The sequence below is a fragment of the Carcharhinus amblyrhynchos genome, chromosome 15 (assembly GCF_965287045.1).
Source record: "Carcharhinus amblyrhynchos chromosome 15, sCarAmb.v2.hapA, whole genome shotgun sequence".
NCBI classification, from domain to species: domain Eukaryota; kingdom Metazoa; phylum Chordata; class Chondrichthyes; order Carcharhiniformes; family Carcharhinidae; genus Carcharhinus; species Carcharhinus amblyrhynchos.
Window position 1 is genome coordinate 30,237,888 of NC_137338.1, and position 15,640 is coordinate 30,253,527.

A 15,640-nucleotide genomic window follows, 5' to 3' on the forward strand; every position below is an offset into this window, starting at 1 on the left:
TCTTGGGTGCAGTGTTGCTGGTTGCTCCAGTAAGCTGTCTGAGTGTCTTTTATTAGCAATGTATCTGTCCTGCCTAAATAGTTCAGCTGCTTAATCTAACAAGCAGGAAATGAATGTGCAGAATAGTGAGCATGTATCACTTAGTTAATTCATCACACTTCACTGTTTAAACAATGATAATCCATGCCTATTGAGAACTGACTTAGTTTTATTTAGTACGCCAATTTCTCGCGATACCTTGTTATTACAAAACCTGATCTTCTACATTTATACTTTTCAGTCCTGTCTAAGACCTGGGGTGGAATCGTCCCAACATTTGTCAGTGTCAATTTCAGTGAGAAAACAGGGGTGTAGCTCTCCAGCAGCACAGCTGAGTTTTCTCTTCAGATTCCCAGGCACTCTGTGCATCAAGAATCTGGGGGCATGGTTTGGCAAGGTGGGACAGGGCCTGATAGAGCCAGCATGACTGGCTCCACAGAGATCGGAGTTTAAAGGGTGCCCCAATCTGTGCAAAAAATAAACTCCCATTCTCGTATGGACATAGAGGACACCCCCACAAAGATTGGGGTGACCCCCCCACCACTATACAAGCATTAGAGTGACACCCACCTCCAAAGGCATCAAGGCACTCCACCGTCCCCCTGAAGGCATCAGATCATTTCTCCACAACCCCCCCAAAGGCATTAGCAGCCCCCCCATCCCCCAAAGCATTGGCACACCCCACCCCCACTAACATGGCGGCATGCCCCTAATACACATAAGGGAAACCCAACACTGTGGGGCTCTCCAGAGAGCCTGCCCCTAGCAGTGACACCCTGGCACTGCCAGGTCAGCACTGCCCCAAGAGGCAGTCCCCTCACCAGCCGGGAGCTATGTCTACCTGGGGCGCAGTCTTCATGACTGGTTTTTGTTTTTGAAAACCAGTTGTGATCCTTGGTGGCGTGGAGCCATGCTGCTGGGTGGGAGGATAGGTTGAGGGAGGAAGTAGCAGCGTCAAGCCCACTAATGAGATGATAATGTATGCTAATATATGCAACTCAGGCTCACACTCTTGCCTCACATCATCAGGCGGGGTGGGGAATATCCTGAACTCAAAGCTTGTGACACAAATCCCATTTCCAATCTCTTGTGAGCTTTAGCAGTGATTACGGGGTTTGTGTCCATTTCTACTACGACCACTAAATCACTGCCCTGGGGTCTTTAATTTAAAACCTGAATACATCCTATGAGGGGTTTTCTTTCCTTCCCTATGAATTCCGTCCTCAGAAAGGAAGGGTATCTGTGATATCTTCCTGTGCAGACCTGCCATTCAAACTCACCAGTTCTTCTCACAGGACTATATTATCCATAGGCACCTCGTGCTGGGTCCACGTGAATAAAAGCAGTCTGACTGAAATGGTGTTAATGTTACTTGGCATTCAGTAAAGTGATGGTGAGTTGGTTAATTACTATGGTTAGATTAGCTAATGGGTCTCGAGTTAAAGCAGTAGATCCCAGCTGGAGATTCCCTACAGACCAGGCAGCATCTGTGGAGAGAAAAACAAAGCTAACATTTCAGGCCTGTGTTGTTGTTCCACGTTAATTGAAATCGGTTGTGAATTGCCACATTCTCTAAATTCATCTGGATTTAATACACATTCTCCAATGCCTACAGCCTTTGTTTATGAACTCATGCAAAATTACTTTGTTTTAAAGCACAACCTGAAGCTCAACTCCATCCCCAAACCTGTATTTTTTGCTAGATTCATTTTTGGGATAGCTGGCATTGTTGTTCATGTTGCTCTGAGAAGATTATTATACCTATTCCATAACACCAAAATACCATGAGATATAGGAGCAGAATTAGAAACATAGAACATGGAAAAACTACAGCACAAACAGGCCCTTCGGCCTGCAAGTTGCGCCGAACATGTCCCTACCTACTAGGCTTACCTATAACTCTCCATCTTACTAAGTTCCATGTGCTTATCTAAAAGTCTCTTAAAAGATCCTATCAAATCCGCCTCCACCACTACTGCCGGCAGCCGATTCCACCCACCCACCACCCTCTGAGTGAAAAACTTACCCCTGACATCTCCTCTATACCTACTCCCCAGCACCCTAAACCTGTGTCCTCTTGTGGCAACCATTTCAGCTCTGGGAAAAAGCCTCTAAGAATCCACTCGAGCAATACCTCTCATCATTTTATACACCTCTATCAGGTCACCCCTCATCCTTTGTCTCTCCAAAGAGAAAAGGCCAAGCTCTCTCAACTGATCCTCATAAGGCGTGCCACCCAATCCAGGCAACATCCTTGTAAATCTCCTCTGCACCCTTTCTATGGCTTCCATATCCTTTCTGTAAAGAGGCAACCAGAACTGAGCACAGTACTCCAATTGGGGTCTGACCAGAGTCTTATACAGCTGCAGCATTATCTCTCAACTCCTAAACTCAATTCCGTGATTGATGAATGCCAGTACACCATACACCTTCTTGATCACAGCCTCTACCAGTGAAGCCACTTTGAGCGTCCTATGAAGCCGGACCCCAAGATCCTTCTGATCTTCTACACTGCCAGGAGTCTTACCCTTAGTATTATAATCTGTCATCATATTTGACCTGCCAAAATGAATCACCACACACTTATCTGGGTTGAACTCCATCTGCCACTTCTCTACCCAGTCTTGCATCCTATCAATGTCTCACTGCAACTTCTGACATCCTTCCACACTATCCAAAACACCTCCAGCCTTTGTGTCATCAGCAAACTTGCCAACCCATCCCTCCACTTCCTCATCCAGGTCATTTATAAAAATCACAAAGAGCAAGGGTCCCAGAACAGATCCCTGGGGCACTCCACTGGTGACCAACCTCCGTGCAGAAAAAGACCCACCTACAACCACTCTTTGCCTTCTGTGGGCAAGCCAGTTTTGAATCCACAAAGCAATGTGCCCTTGGATCCCATGCCCCCTCACTTTCTCAACAAGTCTTGCATGGGGCACCTTATCGAATGCCTTGCTGAAGTCCATATAAACCACATCTACTGCTCTTTCTTCATCAATGTGTTTAGACACATCCTCAAAAAATTCAATCAGGCTCGTAAGGCATGATCTGCCTTTGACAAAGCCGTGCTGACTATTCTTGATCATACTATACCTCTCCAAATGTTCATAAATCCTACCTCTCAGGACCTTCTCCATCAACTTACCAACCACTGAGGTTAGAGTCACTGGTCTATAATTCCCTGGGCTATTTCTTCTCCCTTTCCTGAATAAAGGAACCACATCCGCAATCCTCCAATACTCCAGAACCACTTCCGTCTCCACTGATGACGCAAAGATCATCACCAGAGGCTCAGCAATCTCTTCCCTCGCCTCCCAAATTAGGTCTTTTGAAATAGTCCATCGAATCTGCTCTGCCATTCAATTATGGCTGATAAGTATTTCAAATTTCCCGCCTTTTCTGCATAACCTTTAATCCCCTTTTTCAATCAAGAACCGATCTATCTCTGTCTTAAACATACTCAATGACCTGACATTCATAGCTTTCTTTGGCAATGAATTCCTTAGCTTCACCATCCTCTAGCTGAAGAAATTCCTCCCTATCTCGGTTCTACTAATATCCAGATCTTTCAGCATTCTGTAAATTTCAATCAGATCCCATCCTCATCCTTTGAAACTCCATTGAACTGCAGTCATGTAGACTTTTCGCACTGGTTTGATCTCACTGAGTGGCTTGCTTGGCTACTTGTGAAGAGGAGTGAAGGGGAGTGAAGAGACAACCACATGAATATGGGACGGGTGATGGATACAGCGGCCTTTATTCGCCAAAGGGTACTAATGCCCCAATTAGTTGTATCACAAATCCTGATTCATGAGATTTTCCTTTTCCCCTCTTCTGGCTTCTTTTCAGGTGACTGCATTGGCAGCGTAAAGCATCTTGTCTACGCATTCTGGTAGAGGGCGTACCCAACAAATTTTAACCCAACCCTCAATGTCTTGGCTCTCACTCGCTTGGAACTCCACCAAGTGAGTGACATTTTTAAATTTAAGCTGGAGGCCAAGGGTCATATTTTCTACGAAAGGGTGAACTATAATTCAAATAAGACCGTGATTGCCCAAGCAGCAGAGTTACTGAGGTCCTTCCACGAGGGTGAAGCAGATTGACAGCTGGTGGAAGGAGAAAGATATCCTTCACTTAACTGGAAACATTTCTTCTGCGGGACCAGGACCATCAGGTGAACTGCTGCAGATACCACAAAGAAAATGCTAGCTTCCCATTCCCTCAAATACCCCTCCCTCCATCCCTCCTATGAGACCTTTTCAAATCTACCCCCTTCCACCTGGAAGACAGCCAGTGAGTGCCTGTGGGCCTTCTGATCAGTAATCTCTAAACTGTCTGTGCTTTATATGCTCTGTCTGAGGCCAGAACTCTCCATTCACCCGACGAAGGGACTAACCCGAAAGCTTGTGAGTTTACTATCAAATAAAGCGGTTGGACTAAAACCTGGTGTTGTCAGACTTTTTACTGTGTTTACCCCAGTCCAACGCCGGCATATCCACATCAGGCCTTCTGATCTCCCAGTGCTCTGTATCCACCTCCTGACCAGAGTGGGTGAGATGTGTGACTGCTGGCATTTAACATGGCCTGGTATAAAAACATGTTACTTGAAATTTAGGCCAGCAAGTGTGTTTTGCACTTGCCCCACCTGTTTTTCTTTTGCTCAGAAACCTGACTAGGGTTAACCCCCTCTCTGCATGGGAACTCGCAGTCTGCCAGTTTTCTATTCATGAATATTAAACAGATGATAATGCGTAGACCAGGTCTGAACAATTTTGCAGTCTGTGCTTCTGGCATATCAATAATACTGTACCAAGACTTTTGACTTTATACTGAGTCAGGTGGGCAGTTTTATGTTGTGGCCCCTTATCTACGAGGCAGTTGGCTGAGGCCCCATATGGTTCTTGAGTTGATTCAGCCTGTCAATATTGAGAACTTAGATCTGGTGCTTTTACCATCACATTTCAAGTGTTCTATTTCAATTTCTCTATTGCACTTCCAAAAAGTGAAGGAAACTAAGGAAAATTCAAGGCTATCAAAACACTCAACAAGTTGGATAACCTTTAGTTTCTTACTTGACCTTTGCATCAGATCATGCATGATCTACTGAACCACAAAGCTATTTTCTGATGTTAATCAACACTGTTTTGCTCTGGCAGCAGAATGTATTACCTTCTAAATGACATGTTTTAATGCTGCTGTCCTTAAAGCAAAACATGTCAGCCACCATCTTCTGAGCTACTCCATTGGGGGTCCATTACTTCATTAGTGTTCGGATGTGTGAATGCCACACTCCACAGATCACACTTTAATTATTCATCCAAATATTAGTGTTTCGATTAAGGGAAAAAATTAGAAAGAAAGCCATCACTCCTTATTAGTTTCTTCTGACTTCCTGAGAATCAATAGAATGTTGGGTAAAATCTTATCAAAAAATGGCAAGAATTCTGGCGAGAAAAATGGTGGGTGCAATTTTACGACTTTGTCCTGCCTGTCGATCAGTGTGGCGAGGTGGTAAGACTGCATGCAAAGCCAAAAGATTTTAGCTGCATGCAATCTTACCAGACCTGTTTTGTCAGTGAGATTAAATATTAAGCAATATGATATTTAATTAGTGTTTATTAGTAAATTGAAGTATATTTCAGAGTACATAGTCAATGCACACAATTCTATCGGCATCCAGTAATTCTACAAAATAAGTTATATGCCTAATTAGATCTGCAGCAATGAGTACCTCATTCTTCATTTAAAGGGAATAAGTAAAAGCCTAATTTTAGTTGCAGAACAGTATTAAGATCTTTATAAAAATGGTTTAAATTGTCAGGTGTAAAATGGACATTGTTATCACTGGAACATGATTACCATTTTTTAAATGGATAATAATGTCATTCATGATGACTGGAATCTTACCACTGTTTACGCCAGTAGAATTTTCCCCTCCTGCCGCAGTGAACTGAGATTTAGCTGACCGCCAAATTCTCCAACCTCGCGGCAGCAGGAGCGTGGCGTGAACAGGTGGTAAGATTGTGCCACAAGATGGTGCCAGTATCTTCAAAGAATGTCACTGAATTGTTTGACTGTCACAGTAATGAGGCAGGCAGAAGGATCTCCTGTCTTACTTCCCTATCAGTCACTGTGAAAGGGGTCACATCTCCTGCCACCCCTTTCTCCTAAATTATCAAAATGTTCTTGATACTGATGCTTGCAGCATTATTACCAGTAGAGTTCAGGAGAAAATTTTATCTGATTTAAATCGCACAACTAAATTCAACAAGCAAATTGGTGGGAAAGAGCAAAGGACTGCAGAATAGGGGGAAGTCCTTGGTTCATAGATTCTGCTCTGGGGGTGATGATTAATGCAGTGAGAGCACAAAGGCAAGCTTATGATTTTAGTTTATCACAAAACCAGTCATGTCAACCAGAGTAGACCCTGAAGTTGGAAGTGTTAACATTGTGAAAGAAGAACATAGAACACTACAGCACAAACAGGCCCTTCAGGCCATAAGTTGTGCTGATCATATCCCTACCTACCAGGTCTATCTATAACCCTCAATCCCATTAAATCCCATGTACTCATCCAGAAGTCTCTTAAAAGACCCCAATGTGTTCGCCTCCACCACCACCAACGGCAGCTGATTCCACTCACCCACCACCCTCTGAGTGAAAAACTTACCCCTGACATCTAAGTACTCTGTACATTTATCTGCTTGTAAATAATCTGTTATGATTCATTATACTAACTGGTGATCCTTGCAATCAGTAGACTTGCGAAGAGTCCTGCTGAGTGCAAGATGAAAAGCTTCGATGGTTTTGGCAATATTCAAGCTTTGTGCTACCAAATGACTAATGTTAAGTTTTTGACTTTCCTGGTTTCATTTAAATTTTAAAGAAAACTAACAAGCAAATACAGAATGGTTCCTCAAAACACAAGCCATTGGCAATGATCCGTCTTCTTTTGCTTACTCGATTCTGATTGGTCGACAAAGACATTATCAGCAGCACATGACCAGGGCATTGTGACTCCTTTGACATCGGTAGACAAAATATAATTGCTGTCTGATTTAGTACAGCTGGAACTCTTTGTGGAGCTGCAATCTGTTTTACCACATCATTCTAATATAAAAAATACCTTCACTCGGCAAAGTCAGCTTCAGCAGAGAATGGAAAGTATGGAAATTGATTTTGGGACAAGCTGCCAAACCTGATTTAAATTGAGGAGATGAAGTGAAGGGCCCATCGTTCACAGTACCAGCAAGTCTGAGAAGAATCAAAGAGAACTTGAAGTGAATTAAGAATTAAAGTGCTACTTTAAGCTGGGATTGGACTGCTGACATTGATTATAGGTGAAAGGAAACACTTCCACACTTTTGAGTTCTTGGGTTAAAATTGGAGGTTGTGCCTCAATGTCAACACAGAGTCCTTGAAACTCAAAAATGAATCAAATTTCTAAGCCTGAGGATTATTTTGAAACTTTATTTTAATATCTTTTGAATTGTTTGGAACCATTCATGAGGTTATTTGGTAGTACAAAGCTTGAGTATTGCTGAAATAAAAAGACATGTCAAAGCTTTTCATCATGCTCTCATCAGGACGCTTCACAAGACTAGTAATTGCAATGATTGGTGATCGCCAGTTAGTGTAACGAACCATAACAGTTTATTTACATGCAGATAAATGTACCGAGTACTTTCACGATGTTAACACTTCCAGCTCCAGGGTCTACTCTGGTTGACATGACTTGTTTTATAATAAATTAAAATAATCAACTTGCTTTTGTGCTCTCATGGCATTAATCATCACCTCCAGAGAGGAATCTGAGAACCAGGCAAAGCCTCTCCAAGTCTTCCCGCTGTTCTGCAACCTTTTGCCCTTTCTCGCCAGTTTGCTTGCTGAAGACATTGGTGCCATTGTGAATCTCGATGGAGTCCCTTTAAATGGAGATCTTTCATTATTTCATCATCTGGGTCATTCTGGCCACCCTCACAGATTGGTCAGAGAATCCAATGGTGGATGAACAACCACAAGACACACAAATTAGCTACTTAGATTCCTGGCAGGGACAACATTTACAAAATTCATCTGTAGTCTCCAACTTTGCATAGGCAAGACCCAAAGTTTGAATTCATGTCTTTAACAAAGGACAGCTTACATTTCCGTTCAACGTATTATTCAAACTAAGGGATACAGAACTAAAATAAATGAATGGGATTAGGACACACCAGTCATAATTAAACTGAATGGCAGGACAGTCTCCTGAGTACTGGATAGCTTATTCTCATTTCTTTATTCAGTACCTTTTCAAAACAAATTGATTTGAAAGCAAGGACTGTATTGACCTCTGACTAGAAACTGCCCCTAAACAGCTTTGCTGACTGATAGGTTTGATTTTTTTATTCATTCGTGGAACATGGGCAAGACTGGCTGACTAGCATTTATTGCTCATCTCTAGTTCAAGGGTAACTAGAACACAATAGCTTGTTCACCAATTGAGACGGCAGTTGAAAGTCAACCATATTGCTGGACTCTGGAGTCACATGTAGGCCAGACCAAGGAAGGACAACAGATTTCCTTCCCTGAAGGACATCAGTCATCACTCTCAAGTCTGCCAGTGTCTCTTGTTTGTTGCAATATTTCAGGCAAATTCACACTGTGAACCACTAATGTGAATGTGAACCAGATAGGGTTTTTCCTGACAATCGACGATGGTGTCATGGTTATCGATTCTTAATTCCAGATATTCTTATTGAATTCAACCCTGTCTCCATGGCAAGATTTGAATCCAAGTTCCTAGAACTGAGTTTCTGGATTAATAGTCTAGCGATAATACCACAAAGCCATAGCTTCCCCTTTGTATCATAGATACAACCAAATGAATATCAAACCTGACCTGTGAGTAATAAATAGGGATTCGGTTTGATTAGATTGGCCCTAACAATCCTGTCATTCCCTGAAGTAAATATGTTGCTAGGAAGGGTTAAAACCAGAGCTCACTTATTCTTCAGTGTCTTTAGAAGATATTTCTGAATGTCTATGGGTTATCATATTAATAACATGGTTTTTGTAGCGTTAAACAAAATAAAAATCACTGGACAAGTTCCTTAAGCAGAAATGGTTGAATAATTCAAAACATCTGATGTCATTGGGCTATTTATGAAATTGGAAGGCTCAATGCTGAAGTTAGTCTAGAATACAACTGACATCATCCTCTGCTGGCCATTTCAAATACATGTTTCCACAGTTAAGTCTGTTCCCTTTAAATCTGGCCACTGAATTGGCTGGCACAGTGTGTACTGCAGTTGTTTGTTGTACTGGATTGTTAATTCATCTGGCTCCACATGCAGAGGACTTCATCTCACCATTGGTTTAATCCATCCTTTCCCTTTCCAGGAGCTGTGAGGCCTGCTCTGTCATTGCACCAGGCAGCCCAGCAAAAAGACATGGTTCAGACTGTCCCAGACTCAACGGCTCACATCAAAGTATGTCAGTAAGATACGTTTCTGTTGACTTATTACTTGTGAAAGAGAGTTGAGAGTGCAGGAGTTGTTATGGAGGCTTTCTTGTGCTGCTTAATTGTTTATATACTGTGTGTTGGCAGTAGGTTCCTGCAAAACATTGCAACACTAACGTGTGACAGTGAATATCTGCCAGTCCCACACCCACTCTTGTATCTTGCCTTTGGTTTACAAAGAGGAAGAAGGAAAGAAGGACTTTCACAGCCACAGGAGGTCCCAAAGTGCCTTATAACCAAATAAGTAATTGTGTAGTTACTGTTGTAATGTAGGAAACATGGCAGCCAATTTGTACACAGGGAACACCTACAAACAGCATCTTTGGCAGTGCAGCACTCCTTCTGCACTGCCAGGGTTGAATTTTGTATTCAAGTAGAATTTGAAGTCACAAATGTCTGATTCAGATGTGAGGCTGCTGCCAACTGAAGCAAGGCTGGTACCTAAAGAGTGCCATGAAGAAATGATAGTTGTTTATGTGTTTGAATGGTTTGACTGCATCACGCGCTGCGGAACCAAAGCCCTTGAATTTATAGAGTTCAGTTCGTGCGGCTAACTGGCTACAAAAGTTGTGCTGAGCACCCTTGTGCATGTATTTGTGGGACACGTTTAATGTGATATTCTGGTGGGGGAGCACATAAAAGAGGGTGGGTGACCACCACTTCCTGTCCACCCTCCAGTTCGCCCTTATAATACATGGCAGGGCAGGAGGATGGTGGTGAGGGGAGCAAAAATCTACAGCCATCACCCACCGTATTTAAATAGCTAATCAAAGGTTAATTATACTTAGCTCCAAGCCAAATGATTTTGACAATCTGCTGTCCATGCCTTAAAGCGTTTGGCATGGGCATTTGGGTGGGAACAGCCATCCCAATATTTTAAGGAAAGCCTACAAAGGACGGGAAGGAAGGGGTATACAATCATTGGGGGCTGCCCTTACCCCACAGCAACCCCACCCCCCCCAATCCCACCAAGCTTGACACCTCCATTCTTCATTTCTAGAGGGGTCAAATACAACAGCAGGGATGGACTGCTGAGGCTGTATAATGTTCTGGTCAGACCCCACTTGCTGGAGTATTGTGAGCAGTTTTGGGCCCCATACCTATGGAAGAATGAACTGGCCTTGGAGGGGGTCCAGAGGAGGTTCACAAGAATGATCCCAGGAGTGAAGGGTTTGTCACATGAGGAGTCGCTGGGGACTCTGGGTCTGCATTCAATGAAATTTAGAAGGATGAGGGGGGATCTAATTGAAACTTACAGAATACTGAGAGACTTACAACGAGTGGACATTGAGAGGACATTTCCACTAGTGGGAGAGACTAGAACTCGAGGGTGCAGCCTCTGAATGATGGGCACTTAAAACCGAGATGAGGAGGAATTTCTTCAGCCAGAGGGTGGTGAATCTGTAGAATTCATTGCCACAGAAAGCAATGGAGGCCAGGTCATTGAGTGCCTTTAAGACAGAGATAGATAGCTTCTTGATCAATAAAGAAATCAAGGATTGTGGGGAGAAGGCAGGAGAATGGGGATGAGAATCATATCAGTCATGATTGAATGGTGGAGTGGACTAGATGAGCCAAACGATCTAATTCTGCTCCTATATGTTATGATCTTATGGTAACCTCCCCATTCTTAAACCTGTACTCCCCATCACCCTGCCACTGAGAACACCCCACTGCCCACAACCCCACACCCACCACTTCTGTAGTTCCCTGAGCCTATTTACTTTTCTTCTCATAGTCAATTGACCAATTCAATTGGTTAGCAGCTTCAGAGGGCAGGACTTCCTCCCTATGCATAGCGGAAGTCCTGCACTTCCCATGTTTAGTCTGCCTGTAGCTCATTGTAGCTATGGGGAGATTCGTGTGGAGATGTTCAGCCCCACACTGACTTTACTGCCTGGGATTGGGGGAAGTGGGACAAGGGGTGAGCATCTGCCACCTGTATTATTCACTCCTTTGTGTAGTGCTGTATGTGCCTTTGTGAGTGTGTGTCTGTGTATCTGTGTCTCTGACTTCCTGTTGTGGATGTGCCGGCGTTGGACTGGGGTAAACACAGTAAAAAGTCTGACAACACCAGGTTTTAGTCCAACTGATTAATCCAATCGGTTGGACTAAAACCTGGTGTTGTCAGACTTTTCTCTGACTTCCAACAGTACTTTGCTTTTTCCTGCCTCTATGAATATGCCAGTGTCTGTTTGCATGTGTCTATGTCTGTGTATATCTACGTGTGCACCTGTGTTTGTTCCTGCGTGTATCTGAGTGTGTGTATGTGTGACTAATGAAATCAATCATAGCCGTGACGACGCCTCCTGGTGAGATTTGCTGCATATACTCCACAGATGAGGGAAGACCACTTGATAAGGCATCAGAAAGCTAAATAAAATTTCAGTGAAACAGTTTGGTAACAATGCTGTTAAACACTTGCTGATGTCTCCTTTTTGTTAATGAAACTATATAAATACAAACTGATGTTTCTGAGCTGCAAAATCCTCAAGTGAGAAGGGCAGAAAGCTGGGCACAAGAAATATGAAAGAAAAGAGTGGTGGATAACATACTTGCTGCCATATCAAAGATAGCCGTACTTTTCAGAGCAGGCTGTACCCATATCGTAGTTCAAAGCGCCTGCATTCTTCAAGTTTGGTATCAGCCACACAGAGGTACAAAGGAAAGATAAAAAAAATCCACAGAGAGAAGGGTAGAAAAGAAGCAAGGATCACTGTGCTCATTCCCCTGAATTTTCTAATTGTTTGTTTCAGCTTGTATTGTAGGGTGTTGGATACTCATTTGGTAGATCTCAATGAACTCTTCATAGTCTTAAGTAGATTAATTGTATGCATTTATTAACTATTAAGGGCTATGTTTTTTTTATTAGTGTCACAAGTAGGCTTACATGAACACTGCAATGCAGTTACTGTGAAAATCCCCTAGTCACCGCACTCCGGCGCGTGTTCGGGTATACTCAGGGAGAACTTAGCATGGCCAATGCACCTAACCAGCACATCTTCCGGACTCCAGGAGGAAATTGGAGGATCCGGAGGAAACCCATGCAGACACGGAGAGAACGTACAGACTCTGCGCGGATACTGACCCAAGTTGGGAATCAGAACCCGGGTCCTTGATGCTGTGAGGCAACAGTGCTAACCACTGTGCCCCCATGCCACTCCGAAAATATAATGCGTGCAGTAAAGGATTCAAATTAGGAGCTGCCTCCATGTTTGCTTGTGAACATGGCTCTAATCAAGACTGAGGTGCAGGGCATGTGTTCTCTTATGTCACTAAGCATTACTATACTCAGTCCCACATTAACTCTATTTGTGCCAGACCTCTATTGTACAGCTTTCAACCCTAGAAAATGGGTTTTTAATTATTACTCTTCAGAAGGCCATAACCAATGGAACTTTTTTATCATAGTGGATCTCTCTTCAGTTAATAGGCCCTAACAAGGCATTGGCAACCATGTTAATTTTGTTGTCAAGCCATGGATGTCTTTGATGGTGGCACATTCAACCATATTGCTAGGCTCTTTAGAAAGATCATTCTTTGTCTACCTCAATCACTTTTACCATCAAACTCCCCCATCAGCATCAGACTCGCTATATCATAATTTTTTTAAAAATCCTATGTTCAGGAAATTCCCACTCTCTTTTCTTAATAAGAACATAAGAAATAGGAGCAGGAGTAGGCCATCTAGCCCTTCGAGCCTGCCCCGCCATTCAATAAGATCATGGCTGATCTGTCGTGGCTCAGTTCCACTTTCCGGCCCTCTCCCCATAACCCTTAATCCCTCTCTTATCAAAAACCCATCAACCCGCTTCTTGAAAATATTTAGCGAGGCAGCCTCCACCACTTCAACGGGTAGAGAATTCCAGAGATTCACCACCCTTTGAGTGAAGAAGTTCCTCCTCAACTCCGTTCTAAAACGCCCCCCCCTTTATCTTGAGGCTGTGCCCCCTAGTCCTACTGTCCTTTCTGAGTGGGAAGAGTCTCTCCACCTCTATCCTATCCATCCCATTCATCATCTTATACGTCTCAATGAGATCTCCCCTCATTCTTCTAAACTCCAACGAGTACAAGCCTAGTTTATTCAGCCTCTCCTCATAGTTCAACCCGCTCAACTCCGGTATCAGCCTAGTAAACCTCCTCTGCACTCCCTCCAAGGCCAAAATATCTTTGCGCAGGTGCGGCGCCCAAAACTGCACACAGTACTCCAGCTGCGGCCTCACCAATGCCCTATACAGCTGCAGCAAGACCTCCCTACTTTTATATTCAATCCCCCTCGCTATGAAGGCCAGCATCCCATTCGCCTTCCTGACCACCTGCTGCACCTGCAAGCTGGGTTTTTGCGACTCATGCACAAGGACCCCGAGGTCCCTCTGCACCGTCGCCTGCTGCAGTTTTTCGCCCCGTAAGTAATAGTCTTGATGAGCAGAATTTTTTTGCTACTAGATTTTACTCACGCATCTTTATTGGTAGAGTGACTTGTCCAAGCTCATAGTGGATACACAGGGACAGGAGTAGGCCATTTGGCCCCTTGAGCCTGTTCCACCATTCAGTTAGATCATGGCTCATCTATCTCTTCTCTACTTGTTTTGTAACTTTTAATATCCCTATTTGAATAGTAAATGAGCATTCACACTGCACAATGTTGCAACCATAAAATTATACTGTGACTTGAAGCAATTTTTGTCATCAAGAGTGAAAGGCCAATTCTTTTCAGCTAAAAATACCCAGCTATATTTAGCATCACAAATGTCCTATTATCACTTTAGAAATGTGCAGTGGTTATGTCAAGGCTGCTAATCCTTCAGTGAAGATACCAACACAAGTTCATGGAGCATGCTAAATGTGATGCCATCCACCAGTGTACACACTTCCACTGACCCTCCCCCAATCCCCATCCACCCACATCCCTGCCAACACTGCCCCCCCGCCCCCCCACACACACACACACACACACACACACACTCACACTCACAATCACACACACAATCACAACCCCATAGTGAATAACATAATGAAATGCAGTGGGTGAAAGACAGTAACTTGCAGGAACATCAACATTGATTATAAAACCACTGGAACTCCAATCATTGGTGTCACCAAAATCCCTTAATGAGAATTTCGTCTGCTAACCTTGGGAGTTATTCCTTCTCCCATATACACATCATTATGCTATAATTATACTGTTATGTTTAAGAACAAATCCGGATCTTCCCTATGGTACTTTAATGGGGAAATCCCTACTGCAGACTTCCCTTCAATAGCATTCCACTGGAATGAGTGCCACAGGCTTAAAATGAGCAGGTCTTAAGTGAAGGGAGACATTAAAACCTAGACGATTGTCATTGTGATGTTGTCATTTTTCTATCTGCTATTTCCACAGAGAAACTAAGTCACAGGAACAGTGCAGCTATGGGACAGATAGTCAGGAGGGTCATTGGATGGGGATTGCGGGGGGAGGGGGGAACAGGGTCAGAGGGATTGTGAGTTTGGAGGAAGATTGTGGATGGGAGAGATTGTTGGTTGTAAGGTTTCAGCTTAGGGAAAGAAGACTAACCAGGGGCTTAGGGGAAGTGCTCCTGTTCCTCTGGCCCAGGCAGTGCTGGAGAAGCATTTCTCTGTTGCATTCAGCCATTTTTGCTATTCAATTTTCCCATTGCCTTATCATCTGGTGGCTCTGACATTCATCATTATGAAGTGCTTCAAAAAGTTAGTCACAGCACAAATTTATTCTAGCCTCCTGGATTGCCTGGATCCACTACAGTTTGCCTACTGCCGCAATAGATCCACAGCAGACGCCATCACTCTGGCGTCGCACTCAACTCTGTAACACCTAGATAACAAGGGCACTATGTCAGACTCTGATTTATAGACTACAGCTCAGCCTTCAACACCATCATTGCTACAAGACTCATCTCTAAACTCCATGGCCTGGGCCTTGGCTCCTCCCGCTGTGACTGGACTCTGAACTTCCTAACTCACAGGCCACAATCAGTAAAGATAGACAACAACACCTCCTCCATGATCATCCTCAACACCAGTGCCCCACAAAGCTGTGTTCTCAGCCCCCTACTATACTCCTTACACATCTTT

At 43.6% G+C, this 15,640-nt stretch overlaps 1 protein-coding gene across 2 annotated transcripts in view; it reads left to right on the forward strand.

Moving 5' to 3' along the window:
• The window catches only part of erg (ETS transcription factor ERG), a 256,496-nt gene that overhangs the window by 40,769 nt on the left and 200,087 nt on the right, over window positions 1-15,640 (forward strand). The window contains exon 2 of one of the 2 annotated variants that reach the window (XM_080203717.1): window positions 9,427-9,515. The exons of the other annotated variant lie outside the window; for it this stretch is intronic. The gene's annotated coding sequence lies outside the window, so the exon portion shown is untranslated. The remainder of the gene's footprint in view (window positions 1-9,426; window positions 9,516-15,640) is intronic. 2 annotated transcript variants of the gene reach the window in all.